The sequence below is a fragment of the Neolamprologus multifasciatus genome, chromosome 7 (genome assembly GCF_963576455.1).
Source record: "Neolamprologus multifasciatus chromosome 7, fNeoMul1.2, whole genome shotgun sequence".
Taxonomy (NCBI): domain Eukaryota; kingdom Metazoa; phylum Chordata; class Actinopteri; order Cichliformes; family Cichlidae; genus Neolamprologus; species Neolamprologus multifasciatus.
Window position 1 is genome coordinate 47,170,880 of NC_140445.1, and position 27,522 is coordinate 47,198,401.

General features: G+C 37.7%; 1 protein-coding gene across 2 annotated transcripts in view; it reads left to right on the forward strand.

Moving 5' to 3' along the window:
- Nucleotides 1-27,522, forward strand: part of lingo1a (leucine rich repeat and Ig domain containing 1a) — a 137,270-nt gene that overhangs the window by 44,415 nt on the left and 65,333 nt on the right. For both annotated transcript variants that reach the window (XM_085164656.1, XM_085164657.1), the window contains exon 2: nt 17,489-17,634. The gene's annotated coding sequence lies outside the window, so the exon portion shown is untranslated. The remainder of the gene's footprint in view (nt 1-17,488; nt 17,635-27,522) is intronic.

Here is a 27,522-nt window from a genome sequence, read left to right on the forward strand (position 1 = left end):
ATCTGTAAGGCCCTATCAAAAACAAGACTTTCAACCAAACTCTAACATCTAAGCTGCATTAAACTCACTTGCTTACTTTAGAAAACTATTGGTCATCTCTATGAGAAGGTCAGAATATTAGGTCTACTACACATATGCATGCTACATTGATAAGAGTTTGCTGTTTTGTTTGAGGGCATCTTGAGCATATAAATCATTTTAGTTTCACATGCACAAAGGTAATGCACTGTCGTATAGTAAAATGTAAGCTACAGGGAAACCCCAGTATCAGGAGTAAAATTTGTATTCAGTTTCTCTACAGGTGTTGTTTATCATGGCTGACAATTGAAATATTTAAGCCTGGTCTAGAACTTAATATTTCCCAGCTGAAATAAATAAATCTGGAAATAAAGAAATTAAAGAATAAAGAAATTTGGCTCACAGAATCTACAGGCATAGCTTTTCATATCACGGCAGGGCACAGCCAGCAGTGATAAAAGAAATACTATCTTACTCCAGGATTACACCATGTGTGGCTCTAAATGGGGATGCATACAGCTGCAACAACAAGGTGTTTTTTAACACAGCTTATTTTTGCACCTCTTATTGGCTTCTTCTCCTTAGCAACAGCAACTAAGGCTTGCAAATACAGTGCAGTAAACATGATTTATTTATTTCAGAAGGCCATCATTCAAACCAGAAGCCTTAAAAAACTAGAGTTACCTTAACACGTACCTATAAAACTGAGCCATTTTGTATGTTAGGATATTATCTTTTAGAAGGGAATCCCGAGTGGGGGATTATTTTGCAGGATAGTCTATGTTTTTGTGGGTAGAAAGACAAAGATAATCTGCTCTTTGCCTGTGATGCCCTATTATTTGCAAATCTCCACATTGTGTTTGAGTTTTAGCTTCAGTACTAATTACTGTGGATGTTAAATGCCAGTTTTTAAGAGGCTATTGAAGCTGCTGTTGTAGGCTGTGCTCTTTTCCCTGTCCTCTTGAACAACAGATTAACTGCCACAAAGAACTACTGAGTATAGACAGAAGAATGCCGACATACTCGAACTCTGCTGGAATTATGTTAAGTCACATGGTCTAAATATTTGGGTGTGTATACTGGTTCACCTGAATTTTGTTTTGGCATCTTGTTTGACCTCTACATTAGAGTATATTTGCTGTTATATCAGTCAGTCATTAATGTGTAGAGTAATTCACTTCACAGCAGTGGACAATGGGATACCAAGGGCTGACTGGGTTTCTATTATCGTATTTTCTGCACTATAAGGTGCACTTAAAATTCTTAAATTTTCTCAAAAATCCACAGTGTGCCTTATAATCAGGTGTGCTGTTCCTTGAACCGATTTTATGTGGTACACGGCACTCAAAAATCTGTCAAAAAATGTTTTAGTACGACTTTGGTAAGCTACGAAGCCGCACCGCTTGATGGATTGCCAGAGCATTATGACTACCATAGTCAGGAGGATTTCTGCAAAATAATTAAAATGTACAGCTCTGCTATCACTTCCAACATAAATTAAGACAGAAAACTAAACAGCAGTGACGTTTGTAGTGTTACTGAAGTTGGGCTAGCTGGTATATAATGATGTGCTACGTGATCCCCAGCGGCACAGCTGTGTTAACTAGGGTGATCAAGCGTCCTCTTTTCCCCGGACATATCCACTTTTCACGTTCTGTCTGGGGCGGAGGTTTTTAAGTTATTTTTTTGCCCTTGCAGACTTGTAAAAGCCTATATGACATTTTTTGTTTCACCATTCATTAACTGCACAGAGAAGGCATCGTTTAAAATATGTTAAAATTTTCTTTAAGCAAACAGTATTCTTAAAGTTCTTCATGACTGGGCCAAGTGTCCTCTTTTTTGGAAATCAAAATATGGTCACCCTAATGTTAGCATAACATAAATAGTGAAGCTGGAGGATGAATGCTAACTTTTTTCCACTCTATAAAAGTTAACGTGAGGGTTCCCGATGGTTATAGACAAATGCAATTGCATGGCAGGATGCTGTAAACTTCAGTCAGGAGAACAACTTGGATAATCCATCCACAATACAAGGTCAGTCATTAATAAACTGCAACAACACAGGAATAGAGCAGCTGCGAGAGAATTCAACATTAATGAATCAAAGGTATGGAAGTAGAGGAAGCAAGAAGAGTTGAGTAAAATTTGACTTGTCCGACTGTTTTGTTTTGCTTAGTGTGCCTTATGTATGAAAACAGACCCGTTCACCGACAGTACGCCTTATAATCTGGTGCGCTTTATTGTCCGAAAAATATGGTAGTCAGTAGGTTTGCAGTTCTTTCTCTACCTTCTCCAGTCTGAATGTCATAGTACGCTTGGGTAAGACATGGACCCCAAGTTGCTCCTGATGCATCCATTGAAGTGTGGGTCAATGTATAAAACAAAGCAGTTAAAGCCAACGAGTTAAAGTGCTGTGTATATGGGTGACTGAGGGTTGGAGGAGAATATGATACCGCTAGAGAAGAAAGTGCTATATAAACACCAGTCCACGTGCCATTACTTGTTCCAACCGTGGCTTCAGTGGAATACAGAAAAAAGTTTTCTTCTTTTTTTATTTTTGGTAAAGTGTTTTTTCCCATCTCACTTCCTATCTTGCATGTTGAGTATTCACAAGTTGCACATCATTGAAAACAAGCCCCTTGTTTATGTTGAAGTTACGTTATAATTAACAAATATGACTCCCAATCTAATCATAATGTCTGTAAGTTAGCATATGAACTAATTACCAATTACATTTGATGTATTGCATATTACTTTCCTAGAAAAATACATTTGAACCTCAGTCAACTGGAACTATTGATCCAGGTGGGTTGCCTCTACTGTGTATTATCAGACTATCAGGTCTGAGCACAATCAATCACATTTGTTACACCTCTCCTGTCACCTTGAAGTCTGTGTTTACGATAAAAAGTCTTTTCTCCTTTCCGGTCTGTCATTTCTCAACTCTGGATCCCATCAAGTTGTCACTCTTTGATTTTTAATGATAATGGCTCACAGATGGGATGAGCAGTATCAGTAAACAGAAAACAGATAGGAAGTAAGGGAGACAGAAAGAAAACAGGATTTTCTGTTTCACTTTGAGCTGTGATTTTTTTTTTTAAATATCACACAACAAAGCTTGTGACAATTTTTAGAGCTGTTCATTAACTGATATCTAAAGGCTGCTTTACAGCTGATCAGTGCTTATCGCTCCAAAGCTTGCATTGGTCAAAGAATTATACATTTGCAGAAATCCCTGCCATGCAAACAGCTTTCTAGCTTTCAAGTTGTATGACTGATCTGGGGAAATTTCACTCCAGTTGTTCTTGCATGGGGTGAAATTACTTCCTTCATTGGAGGGGGGGAATGCGGCCTCTGATGTGTTTAATTGGTTTGTGGTCGTACCATACAGTCAAGCTGTTCCCACAGCAACTCATCAGGGTCCAGATCCGGTAACTATGCCGGCTACTCCATTACAAGCAGAATACCATATGGGTCATTGTCTTTAAACTGTTTGTGCATTGTGTGTAATTTTATATGATTATCCTGTTAAGAAAGGTCCAGTCAAGTGTTGAACACAACATTCCACATTGGTTACTTTTATTTTCTATGACCAGTGATACTTTTAGGATTTTTGCAAGTTATTTTCAGAACTTTAATAATTAATTTAATAGTACTTTAAAAATTCTCAAAGATAACTGGAAAAAGTTTGAATTAATTAATTAAAAAAATGTTCTTATTTACTTATTACTTATTTTTTACTGGTTTACTTTGAGAGTGTTGATAGAGAAAAACAGAAGTCAGAAAGAACTTTGTGAACCGGTTGTGTCTTGTGGATCTACAGAAAGGGCATGATAAGGTGCCAAGAGAGGAACTATGGTACTGCATAAGGAAGTCAGGGGTTGTAGAGACGTATGCGAGGATGGTGGAGAACATATATGAGGACAGTGGTGTGATGTGTGGTGGGAGTAATGGGTTCAAAGTGGAGGTGGAATTATATCAGAGATCTGCTATGAGCCCCTGAACCTCAACTAATGGGCAGTGTTAGAAATGAGTTTAACAGAGAGCTCAGGTTGAGAGGTTTGGAGACAAAGTTTGAGAGGGAAGGTTGAGATGGTTTTGGCTTGTGCATAGGCTGGATACAAATTAGACAATGGAGGTGGCAGGCAGGAGAAAAAGAAAAAGGAGGCATGAAAGAGGGCATGCAAAGGGTTGGTGTGATAGAGGATGGGGTGAGATGGAGGCAGATGATCCACTGTGGCCACCCGTAAAGATAGCAGCCAAAACAAAGAGTTTAAGTTTGGAAGCATTTAGGACTGTGTTTTTGTCACAGTCTGATCAGCTTTCAATTAGCCAAGAACCACAGCATAGACAACAAACATCATCTGCTGAATGGAAGCGATGACTGACCAAATGTGAACACATGCTACTTGCTCAACCACATCACAAGACACAACTGTAACAAACAATTTATGAAAAACCATCAATCAGGTCAACACTAAAGTATCTAGGTAAAATACTACTGTACAGTTGTCTGATAAATGGTGGCTCCAAGTGTGGGGCTGAATTTCCGATTACTTTTCTGGGGCTTCTCCAGCCGGGCTGGTACCCGTACAGCTTTTGAAGGATGGAGAGGTGAATGCAAAACAGCTTCTGTGATTTTCAGCAGCCTGGCACTTCCACCCTTTGATGTATGAAGCCCCAGTGAGCCCTCAGTTGCTCTTGGTATGAGTTGCTTTCCTCCCACCTTTATGTTGTGCTGTTTGTAATGTTATGTATTGTAAAACAGCAACAGACCAGGAAGTCAGTGCAGGTTTGAAACACTTAATGTAACCTTCTGTCAGGCAAACCTCCTTGACATTGTGATGCGAATGTGTTTAATGTGACTCCCTGCAGCAAAATGTACTCCTCGCATTTTTGGAAAAGCATCAGGTGTTTACTGAAGTCAAATTCAACCTTGTCAGAAGTCAGATTTGCACAAGGTCTTCTTAAGATTCCTTGTTGGTCTCCGGCTAAATAATTGAAGCTTTATTTGAGCTGTGGTGAATTGCGGATAAGGATGTTTTTGGCTGACTGCCTGCTGCTCTATCAAAGGAAAGAGCTGCTCTTGGTTGTGAAACTCTCACTTGATCTTGCTGTGTGACATTGCCCCGGTCACTATTTAGAAGCTTATGTTTACTTGTGATGTCTTGAAGTAAATGCGCCTCTGCAGATAACATTTTTTTTTTTGTCTAAATGATGGCCAAGATTAATATTGATAACTCAGGGTGTGCTCAAAGTTCTTGTTTGTTCAGTTAGTTAAGCAGCAGTTAGTGGCTGCTGTTTTGCTCATCGCCACTGTTTCATTTGTTTTCTTTTATATGTGTGTGTTTCTGTGTGTGTGTGTGTGTGTGTGTGTGAGAGAGAGAGAGAGAGCCTCAAACAGAATGCAGTGGACTGTAGAATAAAAATTAAATGAAAAATAATTGCATTTTTCCTCAAACTGATTAGCTTTCTGGAAAGTCATCATGTACTTTGTTTTTCATTGCAGTCAATAATTCCAGACATGTATCCTGAACTACCCAATGCTGGCCATTCTGGCACCTTACGTACTATCTCTGCCTTCTTTTGCTGAAGTCTGATTTTTGTTTCCGGTATTATTGTACTATAAATATGACAGCATTACAAAAACACTTTGTGGCTGCAAACAAAGCAGACATGCCTTTCTGTGTGGCTTGTTTACATTAGAAAGTAGTCAAGAGAATGACCAAGAAAGCCTATCTAGAAGTCAAGCCCACACACACACCCAATGGGAGACGCTGCCCTTCTTTGATACGTCACTCAAGCTGACAGACAGTGCTTATCTGTCAGTGAGAGAGAAATGAACCAAGCACCCCATTTCTCTGTCACTTCATCCATATTGGTTTAACCTGGAGTCTTTCAGAAGTTCATCAGCTGCACATCTCAGATAAGGCTATTGAGATGGGCGCAGGGGTTGTGTGAGGGTTGGCTTCCTATAGGACCTCTGTGTCCAACTCATCTGAGATTTAAAGATATTTTATTCATTCATTTCATGTTGGTTTTTATAACTCAACCAATATGTGAATGTTTCAAAGACTGACGTAGAAGCACAGGCTTGAATGTCAGTGTTGGATTGTCTCTGTTGCTCCCAGTTTAATTAGTTCCTACAAATCTAATAGGAAATTCCCCCACATAGTTACAAAGGTCTTATAATGTTCAGCCAAAACAACTGCTAACATAAAGCGACAGGCTTCAAAATTAAGTCGTTTAATGCATGGACCAAACATGGACAACTAGCAAAAAAAATGCATTTTAATGTGGAACTCAACAAACAATAAGAAAAAAAAAAAACCTCAGTCACCAAAAAATAATGATATCAGTATTATTAAAAACTGTGTTTGAATATATTAAATACTAACACTTAGCACTGCTGTCTCACAGCAAGAGGGTCCTGGGTTTGAATCCACTGGATCGACAGCTGGAATAGCCTTCAGCCCAATCAAGACCTTGAACTGGTGTCAATAAACAATTGTTTTAGAAGTAAATCTATTTGTCCCTCAAGTTTTTCCACTTTGAGATATGCAGTAACAGCTGCATTCCTATAATTAATTCTGTTGTATTTTGTCCAAGAGTGTGACTTTATTTTGGCCAATCATAAGGTTTTTCCTTACCCATCTCAATTTGAAAACAAGGATGAAAACTCTCAGTCAGTATTTCAGCCATCGAGAAAGACAGCATGGAAATGTGTCAGCATCTTATTATCTTACTATTCATATTATTCAGATTGTTTGTACTTCTGAGCCCCAAACAGTCAGGAGTTGAACATCTTACATAATAACAAATTTACATCAGCCATTAATCTCAAGACCCTAAAATGCCACTCCATTGCACTTTATCTCATTTATGCTTATGAAATAAGCACAAGTGCTTTTGGCAGCAGTTTTTTGTTAGTCATGCACTAAATCTCAAGTAGTTTTACACCATCTGTTGCACTAGAATTTGCCTCTTTTTTTACTCCCCTGTCTGTTTCCTAGGACCACTCCTCAGTCCATTTATAAATAAAATGCCCCGTTTATAAATGTGACTAGTTCGCCTGTGGTGCCACATGGTAAACTGTGTAGCTGGATTCAGTGCTAACATAAATAAAGGGAATAATAACAGTTCATGTTTGTGTCTTTGCATCACCTTAAAATCACTGTTCAATCAGCCCCTTGCATTACTAGTGTTTGTTCATGAAGAAGAGAGACCTTGATGATGTTTTTTTTTTTCCCCAACCTGGTAATCGATGTAGAGTGAGGAGAATTTAGTCCAAGATACTACACTGGTGATGGAGTGATTACTGACGATACTGAGTCAGCAGAAATCAATGTAGTGTATGTAGCTGATAGGATAGTTCAAGGTGAGGCCCTGTGTGTAGCTAAGATTGTGTGTAATGTCACATTAACATCTGGCATCGGGGGACACACAACATCCTTCATGGTGATTTTTTTTCTGCAGCAATGATGGAAGAAACAGCTGTTATGATGCTGCAAATTAATCATGAGACCATCTTCTACATGTACGCAAGGACACAGACACAGTCTTAACATCTAGTGCATTATATTTGATACATACAGTTTTTCTGAGTTTTTGAGACTTCTACATCATCAGTCTGTGTTTTTTTTAGGCTGAAGAACTTGAAAAAAAATTGCACAACATGTTTTTAAGCTCTAGAGTTCAAAAAGTGCAAAAACTCATCTTTGCAAATATACTGCATGTTTTAATGCAAAGTGCATTGGTTGCTGTGCATTTGTAATATTTGCTGTTCTGTTTAGAGGGAAAGAATCTGTGTGCCTCTAAATGCACTCTGTACAACTGAATCAAATCTATTTCATTTGTCAAACTTTGCTAGAAGCACACTACAGATGTATGTTGTGTTTTATTATTAAATTTGCACTATAATATCAAATCCAATACTACCATTATTAATTTGGTTGTTTTCTGTTGGCCTTTCTGTAATCTATATTTTCCATTTTAGAGCACCGGTAATTACAATATTCAGTATTCAGACTACAGTCTGCAGTAATGACCTCGTATGTCTCCTGGTATCGTCATTATTATTCATGGCTGCACTCCAGGCCCACAGGTCAACATGAACTGTGCCTGTCAAGACAGCCATCAGACCAAAACACTCTGGGCACATGCACGTAGTGGATATGCATTAATGAATTGTGCACTTTAATTGTGCAATCACGTTCTGCCGATCTGCTAAGTTGTAAATTTTCCCAAAGGCTGTCCTTTTTCTTAACTCACATTCCTTTAGCATCTTGATAGCTGTCAAAGTCAGTCTCAGAGAAATAAGTCCTGTATGTAGAGTGTTAATCTACTGTATTTTCTTTAGATTAATTTTATAAATAGAATTATCTATTTATTTTATTAATTCTGGTGTGAAAGCTGATAGTCGCCCTTACTCAAAAGTCTCATGTGAGACGCATACTAAAATAACATTTTCCTTTTGTTGTTGATTCGGCTCTCATAGATTAGATTAGACTCTCATAGTGGTTCTCTGCTGCTAAAGAGTCTAGGGTGTCCAACACAGTGCAAACAGTCTTACGTGATTCAAAGGTAAATTAATTTATGTTTCAAAGAGATACTGGCTCGTTTATGCTGAGAGAACACTAGAGCTGTCTGATAGACACTAAGAAGTGTAGCAACCTAATCCCATTAGAAAAGTTCTTAATATTATACTTGTGACTTTACAGAAAAAATGCTAGCCAAAAACTGCAATTAAAGTAAATGAGGGCAATATTTCAGACTTGTATTATATGACAGTAACCTATTAGAAAAAATAAAGAAAAGAATAAATAAATTAAATAAAAAGAACCTTGCAACTGCCTGAAAGACTGAGATCAAATATCTAATGGTATGACTGTGTGAAGTGCTACAGGTAGGAGGCTATCTAATATGCATAATCACTGTGGATGAGTTTTAAATTCCAAAATAAAGTTATTTGAAAAATTTGTCATATTTGGAAACTTCATTGAGAGTGACTCATTCACTTAGAGCCATTGCTTTCATAAGTAGAAAGACGTGGGGTACATTTGGATAGCCTAGAGAATCTGTATAATTTATTGAGCAAGTAATGAAGTCAAAATACATCTAAGAATTTGTCTCTTCAAAATATTCAAACTATTTTATTAAAAATAAAGGAGGTACATTGTTTACAATGTAAACAGTAAATAAAGGTTATACGTATAAAAGTCACCTAGTGAGACTGAAAGGTAGTAAAGTTTTACTTGAACAGGTTCCACTCACTGAGCTTAAATTTTAACTTTGTTATTGTAAAATTTGGTGCCCAGTATAGACCATAAGGAACATAACATCCCGAGGCAATTTAGCATAATGCTTCATGACCCAAGAAATCTCCGTGCTAATGTGGTATGTGACTAAATTAACAAAGCTGAACTTTCCTTTGGTGTCAAGCGATGGCTTCTATTTTCACCTCAGATGGAATGATTCATGAAATCATTTAGGCATCATTTTCAGGGATACACTGCTCCTTAATGATATTATAATTATCCACCAAAGATTAATTTGCATGTGTGAGGCAAATTATGTGATGGATTACGTATAAATTGTCATAGAGCAGTAAAAATGGTGAATCGTGACAGAGCTCGGTTTTCTCATTGTGCGCTGAAATGACCAAAACATACTAGTATATATTTAAGCACCACTAGACCTTTCACAGTTGTAGCTCGATAAAAGCAGCAAAGGTACAAACCACATTTAAACTAAACAAGACCACAATTAAGATTAGATTAGGTGAAATGTTGTTAATTGCCCCTCATAAATGGGTAATTGATAGATTACTTATCCGTTAATTAGAGTGGACCTGCCATGCTCCCTGGACACCCCTCTCATCTGTCTCAGTTAAACTCCTGCCACTAAATGCAGATGGCAATAACAAGACGACCAGCATTTGCAGCATCTTTTTGCTCAGTGACACAAACTTAAAACCAGCCAACCTAAACTTTGCTTAATTTCTCTGATTATCTTGATTGAATTGTATTTTTAAATGAAGTCACTGCAGCTATTCCACACTACTTTTGGAGGTTTAAGGTGAATAGGGGTGGAGGCAGGGAGGCAGGTATCGTAAACCATGAAAACAAAGGCTCAGGGAGACCATAATGGCTTTTACATGTCAAAAGGTTTTTCACTGCCTTGTGGTAGGTTGAATGTGGTTATTTGGATTGTGTTTTTGCACTGCAGCTACATAAAGCTCTGTTATTGTTAGAGGAGACATGGGGCTGATAGTAGAAAGTCAAATCTTGCCACAGTATTTCCTTGAGTATTAACATTTTTCCCCACATGGACAGACTAGTAATTCATTGAATACAGTTTTGGTGACTGGCAGGGCATCATGCAAATGGAAATCAGAATCATCAGCATCGTATTGTTTATGTGTTTATGTGGTTGTTTCTGGGAGTTGGAAAAGCTCATAAATAAATAAATGAAGCGATTCTGAGAATTACATAATCAAAAGTGTAACTGGATGTTTTCATTACTAGCTGAAGTACTATTTTGTGGTGAAGCAAGGTGCATGTGTTAAACCCATTGTTTTTCTTGCCAAAAGTAGAACAAGCCACAGCACAATCATCCGCTTATTGACTGATAGAGGAAAATGAGGTGACACAAAGAGAGTCCCCCCTTTTCAGACAGTTTTGGTGTGGCTATGTAGCTGACACCGGAGTTTGATTATCAGCTTACAGATCCAGCTCAACAAGCCAAATAAAATGGGTAAATGACTACTGGAATCAAGCCAAACAGGTTGGGGCACTCCAAAGCTTATGCTATTATTGTTTTATTTAGTTAAGATCTTAAGTTCAATGGGCTTGCATGACCCGCTTGACAATACTGGTGCCAAAGAATATGTTTGCATCCAGCACTGCACAGACAAATACTGAACATGGACTACATACATAAGATATCCTTCAGGACACTAAATACACAAGTGGGTATTGATTTGGATCTCAATCTTGCACTTACGGTACAGCTAAGGATCTGTGCCATTTGTCTTCAAATATCAGGGTGAATTTTTCTAAGTAATTATCCAGACGACTGAATTGCTGGAAGTTTCGCTGAAAGCCGGGGATAGTGGGGAAGGTGATCTAAAAAGAGACAGGATCATACAATTAATTAGTCTAATGCCAAAGTTAGATCCACACCAGGTGTGCTGAGTGCTGTGAAGTGAGTGTTGTGTAGCACTCAGAACACTTGTGACAGTTGGCTCTCGAATCCAGAAAATGAGATCATGTCATGGTTATAAATTTAAATGACCAGAACTTGTGTAACTACACCTGTTTACTGGGAAATTGCAGATTTTTCTCTGCACTACGCAGTTACTTTATAGTCCATACTAAAGTTGAATGTGGAAAAACAACTGTAATATTTTGTTACTTTGTTGCTACTGTTTCAGTTCTTTTGTTTATGGAACAACACTCTGCATACTTTCACTGCAGTGGGGAACAGCTGGTTGAATAAAAATAAAAGGTCAAAATTCACACTGCCAAGGTTTAATTACTTTAAAAACCTAAGCTACTGGACATATTTAAGTGGTGGCTCACATGAGCTGTGGCTTTCAGCTTTTTCTACCTGTTTCTGTAGCCACTGCAAAAATAATAATGGTAATAAATAATAATAACAGTAATAATATGAAGCATACACACATACACACGGAATAAACCATATTTCTCTCTTTTTTTAAAAAAATATGAATTAAATTTAAACTCAGAAATGTTCATCTTCATTATCCAGTGCAGTGGTGATTTGATTTTACTTATTTTGTAATCCTAGAGAGAGTAAAAATGTGGGATTTCTGCGAAAGCTTTGTAGGTCTCTTTCCACAAATGCTATGCTCTGATCACTTTTTAATATTGTGCTGTTTAGTAGAGACAAACGAGGAATGACAATTAAAGAAAAACTTTGAAAATTCTGCAAACAGACTTTTCCTTTCTTCGCCAATACTTGATGAGATTTTGATATCTGTTTAATGTTAACTCACTGTGCAAATGTGTCAGCTTAGTTTAGCTTAAACAGTAAAAACAGCTAATCCTTTCAGGCAAATTATACACAATAAAATGGGAGGAGGCATCATGCCCCTTTACCATGAGGATGTTTGTCCCCCCCTTTTTTATTTATTTAGCTTATTAGATAGCTATAGAGATTTTTTATTGCATGTGATTATTTAATATCAGTCTATGTTTCCAACCACACGGTACTGCTAAAAAAAGTCTTTCCTTATCCAAAGTAATCCATTTTGACTAACTTCCCCGTTGTTATCCCCATGAAGAAACATCTTCTTGTTTAATATTTCCATTATATTGTTTAAGCACAAATCACTGATGTGTTAAGAAATGTGGGATGTTTCAAATGTGGCTTTCACAGCCTGGTAGGAGAAAAAACAAATAATGACTCCTCTATGGATTGAATTATGTTGCAAGAACATTTGAAGGATGATATTAAACTTGTATCAAAAATTGGTGATGTAAACCTGCTGGTTCTGTTAGGCAAATTAAAAGAAGAATTAAAAAAGGATGACGCCATGTTTTGCAACGCTTTGCCTTGGCAAGGAAGAAAATACAACATTTCTACTAAAAACTTGAAGCACATGAATAAAACCAAAGTCACTCACAGTAAATACAAATCACATTATGACAGGTAGTCCTGCTCAATAAAACAAAACAACATTATAACTGTATCCATGCCCGTTGTTCAGATTTATCAAAGTTTCCCCTGAAGCTCACCAAAATACTTAGTTAGCGCAAGCAGTTTGTGTCTGGTGTCTTATGTTTGCGTCTTTCTGTTACAGGTCAAAGCCACTGTCTAAGCTCTTAATTGTTACGAAAGACAACACTTCATGTCCATTGACCCAGTTAGCACTAACAGAAGTCATCTTAGTATGTTACTTTATTTGTGTATTGATATACTTTTGTTCCTAAGAGATGAGTCTACAATTTATTTGCATAGGTTATTAATCTGCTCCTCCTTTTAAGTTAATTGAAGTTGTGTTGTTTGTTGCCTCTGCCGAGGAAGTGTCTCTGCCTTCCTGAACAAGCCACAGATTTATTTACAGTATGAGAGAAAGGACTCGGAAAGCCCACGGGAATAAAGTTTTAGACAGGGACAGTTGAAAGATGTTGGATAGAGGTCAGAACTGTTTTACCCACTGTGCATGCCACTGTAAGGTAAACTCCCCAGGATACCTGTTAGTCACTGAGGCCCTGATATGTTCTGCTGGATGCCTGGGGTGTGTGTACCACACAGGTGATACTTTTGCCTGTCAGGTGGCTTGTGGTGAGAGGTAATCCTGTTGAAAATAGAAATGTTTTCTGCCTTGGGATGGGGGGAAGGAGTGCAAAAGCGACACGACCAGCCCCATGGAATCAGTCATCTATGTGCACATTGGGAAACAGTCTAATCTTGTCACTGACACATGGGAAAAAGTCTCTAGGTATCAGTAGCAAAGACAGAATGGAGTTGATTTGTAAAGTCATACTAGCACATGATGAAAACTGAGAAAAGCATTTGTTTTTTTTCTTCCCAAACCTTTGTTGTTATGTTGATTTGTAATTCACTGTATACATTTATGTATTATATCGCCATACACTCTTAACTTAAAAATTCCCATTCTGTCAATCCTGCTGAAAAGAGTTACACAAGAACTCTGACGTCTGTCATGCCCTACTTCTTAATTTCATTTAGTTTCCCACTCTCCATTTTAAATGTTTAAATGTTAAATGCTGTGCAGATGGTGTTTATCAATGACTCATCATCTCTCTCCCCAATAGCCTGGTTTCTGTCTGGGGTTAAATTCCTGCTGCAGTAATTCATGTGTTCTGACTTTTAGCTGTTATTATCCCAACAATTTTGATGTGACGATTGGGATTTTCAGGTTAGTTTGCGATTTCTGTTATTTCCCCCTGATGTAAGAATATGTTAGTTAATTGTTAATGTTGCTTTGGACTCTCAACTATATTTGACAGACAACATATAAGTTGCTACTTTTGTGTGATGTTGGTACTGGTTTGTGTGATTTCTGTAAATGTAAACAAGTGGTAGGAATGTATATTTGCTTGACAAAACTGACCATTTTCAGAGTGGGAAAACAATGGATTAATCCTCTTATCAAGCTTGCTTCACTCTTAAAATACCCAGCAGCAATTTTCATGTGGAAATGACTTTCCACTATCAGTGGGAAACCAAGCATGAGATGTTTCTTCAGCAAATAATGCCATTAAGGTTTTACCACTCAAAGGATTCTTTAGTGAGAATATCATATCTCACACGATGTTGCACAGTTTTGTTTCTTCTCATCATGGATAGCTTCATGCTTATATATTTGTTTGATGTCATCAGAATTGCCCCAATCAATTAAAATTGTTTTATTAATGACAATATCAGCTCATAAACTAAGTCATAAATATAATTGTCCATAGATCTGCCAATCCATCCATGCATTTTCTTCTGCTTATCCATTCGTGGGGACAGCAGTCTAAGCAGAAAAGCCCAGACCCGTCTGTCCTCAGCCACCTCTTCCAGCTTATCTGAGGGAAAACTGAGATGTTCCTAGGCCAGCCAAGAGATGTAATCCCTCCAGGGTGTCCTGGGTCTACCCCAGGGCCTCCTCCCAGGAGCACATTGGTGGAACATCTGGGGTGGCTGTAGCTCAGGAGGTAGCTGAGGTCACCTACTGATTGGAAGGTTGGTGGTTCGACCCCTGGCTCCTCCAGTCTGCATGTCAAGTATCATTGGGCAAGATACTAACCCTAATTGCTGTCTGATGCATCCATTGGAGTGTGAATGTAGTTAGAAAAGCACTCAGTATAGAGAAAGTGCTTGTGAGAATGGGTGTGGTGGCATGTTGTATAGAGCCCTTTGAGTACTCTGAGAAAAGCACTGTATAGGAACCAGTTCATTTATCATAAACCAATTGGCTCCTTTCGATGTGGAGGAGTAGCAGCTATAATCTGAGCATCTCTCGGATGTCTGAACTCCTCACCCTATCTCTAAGGGAGAGCCCAGCCAGCCTTTGGAGAAAGCTAATTTCCGCTGCTTGTATCTGCAGCTCATTCTTTTGGTCACTTCACAAATCTCACCCCCAAGATGATCAACTGATCATGGTGATCAGTTGATTGCTCAACTACAATCTTCACCTGATGATATGATTACAAAATCAAATATGTTGTTTATTATAGACAAAACTGTGATTCTCACAGAAGTCTTATAACAGAACAACAGTCTGTTCCTCTCAATCATGCCCATCCTGGTCTCACTGTTGTTGCCCATTGAAGTCTCCCAGTAGAGCGACGGAGTCACCAGATGGAGCACCCTCTAACATCGCACCAGCAACTCCAAGAGGGCTGGTACTCTGAACTGTTGTTTGGTACATAAAAACAAATGATAGTCAGAACCTGTTTCTGGGCCCGAATGCACTGAAAAACAACTATCTTGTCCGCCAGTGAAAACTCCAGTATACAGGCAGCAAGCCAATGGGATACAAGGATAGAGTCCAGTCCCTCCAGAGCTTGGCTTGGCATGCTGTGTGTTGAGGTGAGCCTGACTATATCTAACCAGAATCTTTCAACTTTACGCACTACCACCAGAGAAGTTACATTCATGTCCCAGTTGCCAGGCTCGATAGCTGGGGATCAGGACACGAAAGGGCTCTGCTCTTTGTTGCCACCTGACGCACCCAACCAGTACAACGCCTGATAATTATTACTGCAGTGTGCTTTATAATTCTATATCCATATCAGTCAATATCTCATTAATCAAAGGCTGCTGTATATTTTTGTTGTTGTTGTTATCATTCCCATACAATTACATGAAGTGTGTGAATACTGCAATGTACACAACACATGAAATATTCAAGTAACTTTGCAGTCTTTTGCAAAGTTCTGAACTATATTATTATGCAACTTTTTCACTGTAACACAGGTGTTAGTAAATAATCTGAAAGCAAATTTTATGCATTGAAATTAATTGTTTTGTGAGTAATGAGGCAGATGAAATGTAGAACATCTTGCAGAGGAAGAACAAGGTGTCTCTGTTACTGCCAACAACTCTGCAGACAAATTACACCAGCACAGATGCTTTGGACCAGAACACTTTGCTTTGGATCCAAGGTCTGACTTTTCCCAGCCAGAAAATCAAAGGGAAGTTACATCCCTTCTGATTTTAATGCATTAGATAGTTTGTGGAATGTGGAAGATCAAATGTTTGCCAAGTCATTTGCAGATGCAAACATATCTTAGTGGGTTTTTTGTATATTTTCAGATTTTTGTACATAATGCTTTCATGTTTTTTGGACCAAATATGTCACAAGTTGATCTTACGAGTTTCAGCGGTAAAATGTTCTTATTCAAAATCAAATCAGTTACTGATACCGTGGATGTTAATAATTTCACCACAAATAACTTAATCTCCTATTATTTATTTCATATAATGAAGGAACAAATTAACTTTGGTATCCATTACCTCTGAAATACTCAAAATCTCTGGTATTTCCAAAGTCTGATCGTCTCTCACCCACAGAGAGGGAAATGGAGCATGTGGTTATTACTGGCAGGATGTTCTGATGTGAAATCCAAAAGCAAAACTGAAATACTGTTGTACGCTTTAGGAAAGAGCATTTTCAGTGTGAAGTCACTGGTAGACATCACTGATAATCACTGTTTAGTTTTTCATGTCTTAATCTGCCATTTATTATTTATAGTTAATTGAGCCTGAGGTACATTTAAACAAACCACTCATTTTAAGAATGACATAAGGATATCTTTTTAATTTTGTAATCTCTATTTCTTATGCTAACAAGGGATTATGTGACTGATTATATGTGTTTTAGAAAAATCGCTCTCTGTAGTGTGGAAGGAACAGAGGATTATGACCCAACTCGAGAGTTCAACTTATTTCTGCGGTGTGTTTCCGTTTTATTATTTAATTACGTTGGTTTTGTTGGTCCACAACTTTAAAGTTCTGGTTAACTCCCACAGCTCCCAGCAATAACAAGATGTTACTTTAAGCGAACAGCCTTTATTGGCACACTATATGCTATGCCTGCCTAGCCGGATACAACAGACAGATACAGTTAGCTGTTAAATATAGTGGTGCGAGGAGAGGCTGATGAGACAGATATTTCCCTCAGGAGCTGGTGGTGGTGAAAACAGAGTTAAACAAAAGCAGAAATATTGGACTTTGTGTTTTGAAATTCATCAAGTGGCCAGAAACACAACTCCAGATAAATAATAATGGTCTTTCATGTCTGTAGGATGTGTTTGCTTTCAAAGGAATAATGTCCGCATTGAATTCACAGCTTGTTTCCACGGCCAACTAATGACATTAAGTTTGGTTTATGTTTTAAAGAACATCACATTTAACACATAATATCTAGTTCAAATATCACATGATTTATATGCTTTGCAGTAAGGATTCTTGTGTTGGTTGCTTCATGCAGGTGGCTGATCAACTGAAGAGGGAATGCTGTGAGGGTATGTTGATTAAGAGGAGACGTTGCTCATCTCACACCTTCAGCCTCCCACCTTCTGCACAGTAAGCAGATCCAGCTGCTCTTTGGAATCAACAGGCCAGCAATTACTGCCCGTGAGTATTATTGCACTACCAGAATTATTAAAAACTCACGCTGATCATCACACAGAATAAAGAATCTGACTTTTGCAGTGAGATTGTCTCTTAACTTCAGCATTATAAAAAGCACTGCATCTGTGGACCTTCTCTGATACCTTTTAAACCAGCCAACAATTTACACAGTAAATCAAATTAGGAATAAAAAAAACTTGACATTTGAAATGTGCGAGGATGATATAAATAAGTAGTTGACAAAGACGTCTCACTGCATAGCAATCAGAAGAGACGCTTTGAGCATTGAAATAGCTGATCACAGCTCCTTGATTCACTTTACAGATCTCTCAAAAAATGTGTGGTTTTTTTAATACTAGTGATTTTTTTTTACTTCAAACTTGTTTTTAAAGGTTTGTCTTGCAGTCCCTGTTATTGTTGGGTACGGCTCTTATAGTCGTGGATTGTCTTAAATAACACTTACCTTTTTTTCCAGTAAACACACAATTTTTTTAGTTGCTGAAATTTTTCTGGTTTAATTGTTGGTAGCTAACAACTAAAATTTCATGTCAGTGAATATTTAGTTTATAGTTACTGCTACATTACTGCTATACTTGCACACATACTTTCATTTAAAAGGTTCGCAGATTTCTTAATAGAATAAACCAGACAACACTGCCCACTCTTCTGTTGCAAAATAATTGTGTAGATACTGTAGACAGATCATTTCTGGGACGCAGGATACACTTTACCATACTCTGCATGGAAGTGTTTACTGTATGTTGTAGCAAAGCCCCCACATTTAAGTTGGGCTTTCTATTTCACAGAAACAATATAAGTTACGTAGTGTACTAAAACATAGTTTGCCTTGTTTTTGCTGGGACTCCTGCAAAGTCAGTTTCACTGCATGTTGCCTCCCTTAAACACCAGAAATTAAATACTATGTTATAGCTGGTCAGTAATAATAAACTTATAAAGCACTCAGTAAGAAAGTTATCCTGATGGAACCCTATGTTCTACTCATTAGTGTACTTTTCTATAAAACTAAATTGTTCTCGCATTTACATTTAGGTGTCTACAATGTAATTAATGACTGGATATTAATTTGCTGTTAATAAAACATTCATTTTATGAAATGTATCTGAGTCAAAAGAGGAAAGGAAAGAGGAAATATTTGTTGTTGATACCAGACATATAAGACATTAAACATTACTAAGTCCAGCTTAGTTTGTTTTGGCTTAGGGAAAAAATGTTTTTGCCTGATACTGTTTGGTATACAGTTCATTCACTTTGACTTCACTTCCTAGAGGTGAAGTCAAGAGAGGCTACCTCTTTCCCCCATAAAGTCATAATTTGACAACAACTCAAACTCTTTAAGGCATCCAAAGGGGAAAGAGTTAAAACTACTGACTTTTAAAATATGCGTATTACTCCTGCAGAGCAGCTGTGCCATTACCATTACTGACAATCAATATGGTTTAGTTTAATTTACTTTCAGCTGTGCCTTGAAGAGAAAGGACGATAAGAAAAGAATCGAAAATATATAAAAAAACATGAAACAGATTCAAGACACTCTCTGTGAGCCACATCATAACTGTATACACTTGTGTACCTCTTTTAAAACTCTACTCACCATTAATCTCCAGTGATCCATTTCCATAGGCCATCACTTTTTTCCTCACTGCCTTACTTTCATCTATCTGTTGTTTCATTTCATGACTTCTCATGACTTTAACACACATTAAGCTACCTTTATCTTGCTTGTTTCAATTGACTCTTTTTACTGCACATTGCCAGCATATTGACCACATTTTTTTTTTCATGACAGGCTCATGCGATCTTGACCTTGTTACAGCAAGAAATAGAAGAAAGGGATAAGGAGTAAAAACTGAGATCTATTAGGTTTGTGTACCTCAGTAATATGTTCAGTGGACTGTAACTATCTCCCTGCGGATGACTAGACATCTATGCTTTTCAAGGGAGGAGCATTGAAGGAAGTGCCATCGCTTCAGCTCCTCTGTGCCAATTGCTCCAAAATGGCCAATTTCCTGTCTAGGATGTGTGTTTTCACATTTTTATCATCCCCAGTCGTAGTTATCTAGTTGCACTTAGGGCCATCAGTCATCGATGCTGCGTTTAGAGGAAGCCTATGTGCAGTAAAACTGACGGACGGCCTTCCGCATGACTGAAGATGTATGAGACATGCAGGCAAGCTAGTGGGGATTTTATTTATTTATTTATAATATTTTCAGTGCCGCCAAGAGCTACCAAGAGGAAAAATAGCATTAGTTAGAATGCCGATGACTGAAGAATTTTGGAATTCGTTAGAGTGACTTTCTGATGTTTTATTTTGTGGCTGTTATGAGGCTTTCTTATATCAAGGGAGAAACAGTGTTGATTTAAACAACAAACCTATTTTTAAAAGGATATTATTTACAGATCTATTGCAGTACAGCCTAGTTTTAGAAAAATGGCATGTGTAAATCTTTTGTGAAAATGTTCTGAAAGTAGTTGAGAATCAAATCAATCAAAGTGGAATTTGTAACAATCAGTCCATCCATCAGTCTCTTTATTTTTCTGTGTTCAGTTGCTTTACACTTATAGTCATCTTCCAGATGAACCAAGCCATTATTCAGGTTGTCTTTGTTTGTATGCAATCCTTTAGAATGCAGTATGATAAAATAAAGAAACTGCATGACCATTTTTTGAATCATCCTAAAGAGGTTAAAGCTGTGCATTTACCAGTGTTATTCTTCCACGTCAGCATAAAAGCTATCAGAAGCTGTTATACCTCAACAATGAACATTTTACTGTATTTTCTGCTGGAGAGGATAATAATTATGTACAGCATCAGAAAATGATTTATCATTTGCATAAGAACAGCAAAGGGACGCCTCTCAGCAAGCTCTAATGAGAAATGCTTCCTGTTCAGTTGCTTGCTTACTTACTTGGTTTCTTAATTGTTAACGTTCTTCACTGCATGAAAGTTCACCCATCAGCAAGACAAGTGAGAAACATAAAGTTTTAAAAAAAAGATGCATACAAAACCCATTTAGTTAATGTCTGTGAGTCTGTCATTTACAACAAAAACAAAAAAGTATTTGTTGTTGGTATGCAAGTGAAATCTGCTTCTACCGCTCCTTGTTTTTGTCACAGCAACTGCATTTCAAACATGATACCCTGTCAGGTTTTTTAGTTATATCTGACACCATGTCTGCTTTTACTTGGTTTGAAATTGATGAATCACTTCTCAAAGAATGGTTGAGTGAAGCCGTCTGTGTATTTTCAGTACCTGCAACATAATTGGTTTCTCATGCTTTAGGGCAGCGCATTGTTCTTTGTCTAATTAGAGACAATTCCCTCCAGTTGGACCCTTTCATTTTCACTACAAGTTGTCAAAAGTAGATCGTATTCTAATTTCACCAAAGGATACCTTTAGGCCAACCATTTAAAATCAAATAAGCTACACTGGAATTTCTGTTTGTATTTCATGTAAACTCTGTTTGAGGTATTAGAACAAAATATTTTACGCCTGGACTGACATTCATAGCTTTTTTGATGAATAGTAATCTCGACAGAAATGAATACTATGGTGTTTAAAACTTGTTTTTAAAAAAGGATCATTTGTATTTAATTCCAGGAAAATTTAAAGTAAGTTTAAAAAAACACATTAGCACTGGCAGCCATGTCTACTTGGCTGCCAGAGCTACTAGTTTTACTGCTTGAAAAGTAGCATGTTGTCTTTTATGACAAAATAATTATTTCATCTTTTTTTCATATGCAGTTCCCGTTTCTTCTGAATCCCTGTTTCCTTTCGTGTTAAAAGTTTATTGACTTGACTATTTCATTGATCAAGTAATAAGTGCAAGTACCCGTCTTCTGCTTCTAGATTGTATTTTCATAACATACACAATATCTAAGAATGGCACCAAAGGCAACACGTCCCTGTCCTTCAGCATACAAACATAAAAACATGCCACGCCTGTAACGAATAAAAATCTTTTCAGTCGTGACTTTGCCAAAGGCAATGAATGTGCCAGGGTTGTTATTGTTTATTCCTGTCCTAGTATTCTAGCTGTTAAGCACATAAGCTTGTAGTGAGCGCATAATGTCTGTTACCAAGACCTTTCATTGTCCTTAGCTTTGATGAAGGAACAGGACGCAACAGGTTGTGGTCTTGAAATTCAGGAGCATGAGTATTGTCTGCAGTGTTAGTAGTCCCCAAAAATTCTCTCCTACATTTAATTGAAGGGGAGCAAATATAAAATCAGTAAAGAAAAAAATATAAAAGCTTTTCAAGCATCTTATATTAAAAAATCTGAAATTTCAGATATGCTGTTAAACCAGCTCGTTAGTGTGTGAAAAGCCAATCAGGTTGCTTGTTTCTGCGGGAGATTATGACATGCTTCAAAGTTGACTCATGACGTTGACTCATGGTAACACTTTATAAGTATGAAATATTGTTAATGAATGGTAAACTGCTATTTAAATAAACTTTAGATCATGTTAATTTATTAAAACAAACAAAGGGAAGATGATGTTTACTGTCTACTAGTCAGTATTCATTTGTTACTTTGTCATTAGTTTATTTATATCAAATATATACTTTCAGAGGTTTTCCCTTTTAACAAGGGCTAGAATCCTATCTTTTACCAGCCTCAGTTATCTTTCTGAAAGCATTTACACCAACTGTATTACTTTAATAACATGATAGCCTTGTTTGCTTAAACTTTATACCATTTACTGGTAGCTGTTTTTATTTAAAGTTTCCATCTCAGATTTATGGTCATTCATGTTTCGGGGGGATTTTTCTAGCACAGTATGTTGGAAATCTTTAGTATCCTCGCAGCAAACCTTTCAAACTGACTATTGCAGTCATTTTATTAGTCTTTAAATCCATCCACACTGAGCTTTTCTAACCTTAAAGCTACAAATGTAAAGTACATTCCAGCATCTTTAACTCCCTATTAGCTCTGGATTTTGATATGAACCCCAAACAGCTGTAGAAAGAACATAAGATTTAGGATTATGCTTTTAATGGAAAATTAATTTGAGACGTTTACTTTGTCCAGTCCAAATGTCATCCAGCTATTCAGAGCATATCTGAAGTTCAGTGGTTCTTGTTTAAACAGGCTGATGTGGTGGTGAAAAACAGCTAAAAGGCTTGGGGGAAAGGGTTGTTAATTTAAGTGGAGGTCACGTTGCCCAAGAGTTTAATTTGACTTTTGAGAAGTATTTTCTATTCAGACAACTGAATATCAGTAAGTTTTTTTTTGCCTTTCAGCTTGACTTACTATCAACCTACTTTTGACACACACTAGCATACACACGTGCAAAATATGATAAGAGAAAAATCACCCCCTTGCACAGCATTTTGCCTCCCTGTCAATAGGCAAAGATTGCAGTTCAAAACTAGCCTTGTTTTTCTTTTTAAAATAAAGCTGAAGCAAAATAGGCCTTGATCTCTTGGAGCAAAAAGTGTGTTTGTGGAAGATTTCCTCTAATCCTTGCAGCTAAGTGCAAAACAAGAATCCAAGGTCAGCTTTCCAAGGGATGCAGGGGCCATATTTCTATCATATAAAGGGATTTACACAGTGGAGCTCTGTGGTGTGTAGCTTTTCTGCTTCCATTGTCTCAATAATATACACCAACTCTGCATGTTTACATAAGCAGGTATGCAGCCTCCAACATATCACACAAAGCAAAAGTGCATGCTTGAATGAAACCACCCAGGTTTTTCTTTGTAATGTATGTATGCTGGTTTTGGCATGAGGTGCTGCTATGGAAGCATGTGTTGTGTTTATGTACATGAATACAACACAAAAGCATACAGGACGCTTTTGTGCATCATCACATGTAATATGAAGAAGCTCATTTCTAATGAGGGAACAACTTGGATTTGAAAAGTTCTTTCTGTAAAGGCGACTGCTCTTCTTGACACGCAGTAGATAAGAAATTCAGATACATTATGATTTTTCAGGAATTTGCATTCTTTGTGAATGCATGTGTAGGTGTATTACATATGCGTCATTACTGGGAATGATATTAAAATAGCTGAGGGAATTAATCTCTATTGCTTATGATGTATGTTTTAATGGTCCCCTAAATGGATATTCAGTAGTCATTAATCTTACATATGAAATGGGTTCTGTAATCATTTCCACAAGGACTTTGCTCAGAAGAAATGACAGCAGGACATCAATGTATTTTCCAAAATTAATGTGTAATCACAAAAGGGAATGGGGTGATAATTTTTTAGCATTATTTTTTTCTTATATCACAAAAAAAATACAGCTGTGCAGAAGTGAGTAATGGAGTCAGATATTGTAGAAGTATAGCAGTTTGTTGGAAATATGTTTAGTTTGTAAACAGACCCAAGGGTGAGCAGCAACTTCCTCTTGTAAAGGTTTAGTTTTATCTGTCTAAAAGCTGTTGGGGTGAGACTCAGCTTTTAGAATGATTGAAAAGCATTAGTGCATGAAGGTCATTGCCCCACATATTGGCAAGCGCCTTATGCTACCAAAGATTATACTACTGAGTCTCATCCAAGGTTGGCAGCGATAATTTGGAGCTAAAGCTACATATAAATATTGGTGTGTTTAACAGATAAGTAATGGCTTACAGTGCATGGTGAGGTGGTGATTTTAAAAAAGAAAAACATGGACAAAAGTCAGGCCAACATATTAAATGAAAGTTGTCTTAGCAACAGGGACATGCTAAGCTGGCTTCACTGTTTTGCGTTAACTACAATCACTGTAGATTTGGCTTTCAGGAATACCTAGGATGATGATTTTTTGATCCCATTCAGTGTAACCCAAAATACAAACACATATAGCTTTGATAGTATTTCAGTTATAACAGTCTAAATGCAGTGAGCCAACTGAAAAGATTTCTTTGTCAACAAAAATCTGATTGGATACTTCTGTCTTAAAATAGTTTCAGGAAATAATCCAGTCATTAAAAACTAAACATGACAGAAAATAATTTCTCATATAATTAGTGGAGAATTATAAATGAAAATAAATACAACATATAAGAAGAAGGGCCTGTGGTTGCCTTTTTATCCTCTTGAGCCCCAAAGGTCTTACTCAGGTTCCTGCTCAAAAATGCCTTGCCCAAAACAATTAGAGTAGTTCTCTTCAATTACAAACTCTGTGTAAACAATCTTGGTATCAAAATAAAGCTAACACTTGTGAAATTTCATCAGAGTGCAAATATGATATTGTCAAAGTTACTGACGTTGGAACTAATTTATATGGATTTTATTGCATATAATCACTTTGAAAATATGCTTCAGTAAACAATAAACTCAAGAAAACCAGTGATCAGATCAACATATGAACATGATCTGTGCAAAGATTGATTGATTGAGCAAAGTAACCAGATGGTTGATGGAGACTTTGATTGGGATGCATTGGACGACCCAAATGATGTGTACACTGGGAAGAGGAGGGTTGCACAATAGCTGTCACGTAAAGCAGACAGACAGACTACAAATGAATTTAAAGTACAATGAATAATGGCTGATTGTCTTAAAGAACATAATAGTTCATAGGGGGTCATATGATTGTTGGGCTTTTCTCTGTATCTACTGTACAATATAAAGCGCCTTAAGGCGACTTTTGTTGTGATTTGGCGCTATATAAATAAAATTGAATTGAATTGAATAGATAAAGTATAAGAGAAAGGTACTAACAATGTAATTTTACAGTGGGACATTGGAAGTGAAATAGCCCATATCAGAACAGATTCTGAACACCTTTCTATGTTTTCCTGTCCACACAGTAAGCAGTTTGCAGCAGTGTGGTGACCAGAGACCATAGAAAGTTAATGAAAGTTAATAAGTAACAATGGGAAGGGGAAAAAGCCGGCTATGCAAAATGGGAATATCCCAAATTAAACTTTTCTGAAACTTTTCTTTGAGGTGGGCAATTGACTACCAGTGACAATGCAGAAAACCAGTTATTGACGTATGACAGGTGTAGTCTTTGCTACCGTGAGTTTTCCCAGTCAGGATGAGTGTCAGCGTGCGGTTTGTACACACAGTTACACACACAGCCAAATAGAGCCTTGAATGTTCGCACACAACCATCAGCAAGAAAGCAATATGCAACAAGCAAATCGCTCCCTGTTAGGACGCAACTTTGCATTCAACGGTAAGTGATGCCAAGATTCCCCCCCCCTTTGTTAGTCCGTAATGTCGCCTTCGCAACACACTCGTGTTCTGTTGCTCAGTTTACTTACAGAGGAAGGGGGAAACAAGAAAAATTTCTGTTACCTGATTAATGTCCCACTCACTGAGCACACAAAGAAAAATGAAATCATTTCTGTTTTGTTTTGGATGTGACCTTGCAAAAACCTTAGGTGTATTTTTTTCTTGTCTCTTCAGCTTGCACATACTACCTGCCCTTGCTGTCATACCTTGTTGCATCCTGTCTCACAAACACATTTAATTTAATCTACACACGCACTGGTGAAAATGGCTTTTGACAGAACATATTTTCTCATATATAACTACTGAATAGCTGCAGACAGAAAACATGGCATGTATTACATAACATTTCAAAGATGTCTGTGTAGGTTCTCAGTCATCCAGGTCATGATAGTCTGAGGAGCTTAGAAAAAAAGCGACTGCACTTCTTTAAGTTTCTTTTAGACGTTTTTACCTCTCATCCGAGAAGCTTCTTCAGTTCTAAGACCAAATGGAGAAACAACATTTTAAAGACTTACACTGCATTGCTTGGTGGTTTCAACTGACTTTGAGTTCACAAAAAGTAAAAGTCGTTAGTGTACCTCACCGGCCTGTTTCAGTCCACCTAGTCATGAGGTAATTGTTGATGAAACAGCAATTTTAGTTACTATGGACTGGAATTATAAAACAGCCATTCAATTGTTATTATTAATTTATTTGTAATTTTGTTTCAAGTGTTGTTCGTAAGAAATAGTTTACCAGATCCATTGTATGAAGTATGGCATCTGAAGAGCTTCACTTTTCGTGTTTCTGTGTATGAGCCACTGTATCTACCTAAAGAGAATTATGGATTTGATCAACTGGTCTCTGAATGCTATTGACACCCTTTTCTCAACGAGAAGTCTGGGCTCGGGAGAGCCCGAGTGCCCTGGAGGGACTTTCCCTGCGGATACACGATGGACGGGTGGCACAATACACGATGGGAGGGTCGTGTGCCTGGCGGGACTGTCGATCGAGGACGCTGAAGATATCTACCTATTTGGAACCATGATAACAGGGTTCTTGCTGACCGGAGCTGGCTTGGCCCTGGCTTATCGGAGAATTAAGAAAGCAGAACCGGCTGTTCAAATCCCCCCAAGGCTGCCCGCTGGGATTGAAACGATGGGAAGAGGCGCGACTTCTCAGAACGGGCTCATTGAGAGCAGCATGGTTAAGACCTTGGAGATGCTTACAGCTGAATAACACCTCTGAGCGTATATTGGGTTACATTAAGGAGAGGCCTGCTCAGAATAACACCTTTGAACGAAAGTTGGATTACATCGTGGAACAGCTCACTGCAGTCGTGAGTTCTCACAATCGGCTCTCTGAGCAAAAGACTGACAACACCACAGAACGGAAGTTTGATACCATCATGGGGAAGCTCGCGGTTCTCCAACGGGAGATTGAGAGACCAGTGTCGGAGTGTTAAAGAACAGCTTTGAAATTCTCATGAGTTGTTGCAAAAGAAAAATTACCATCATAATCCGGCTACCCCTTCGGCGCCAGCTGTGGGCTCAAGGCTGGAGCCGAACAAAAACTCCCTGATAACAACTGTGTTGAGTCTGTTCCTTCCCATTCCATGCAAGGCCACCTGGGATGGCTAGAAGACTGTTTACTTAGCCTGGCAGGGCGAAGGACACTGTCTCAGCTGAACTATGGACACGCACACACATACATATACT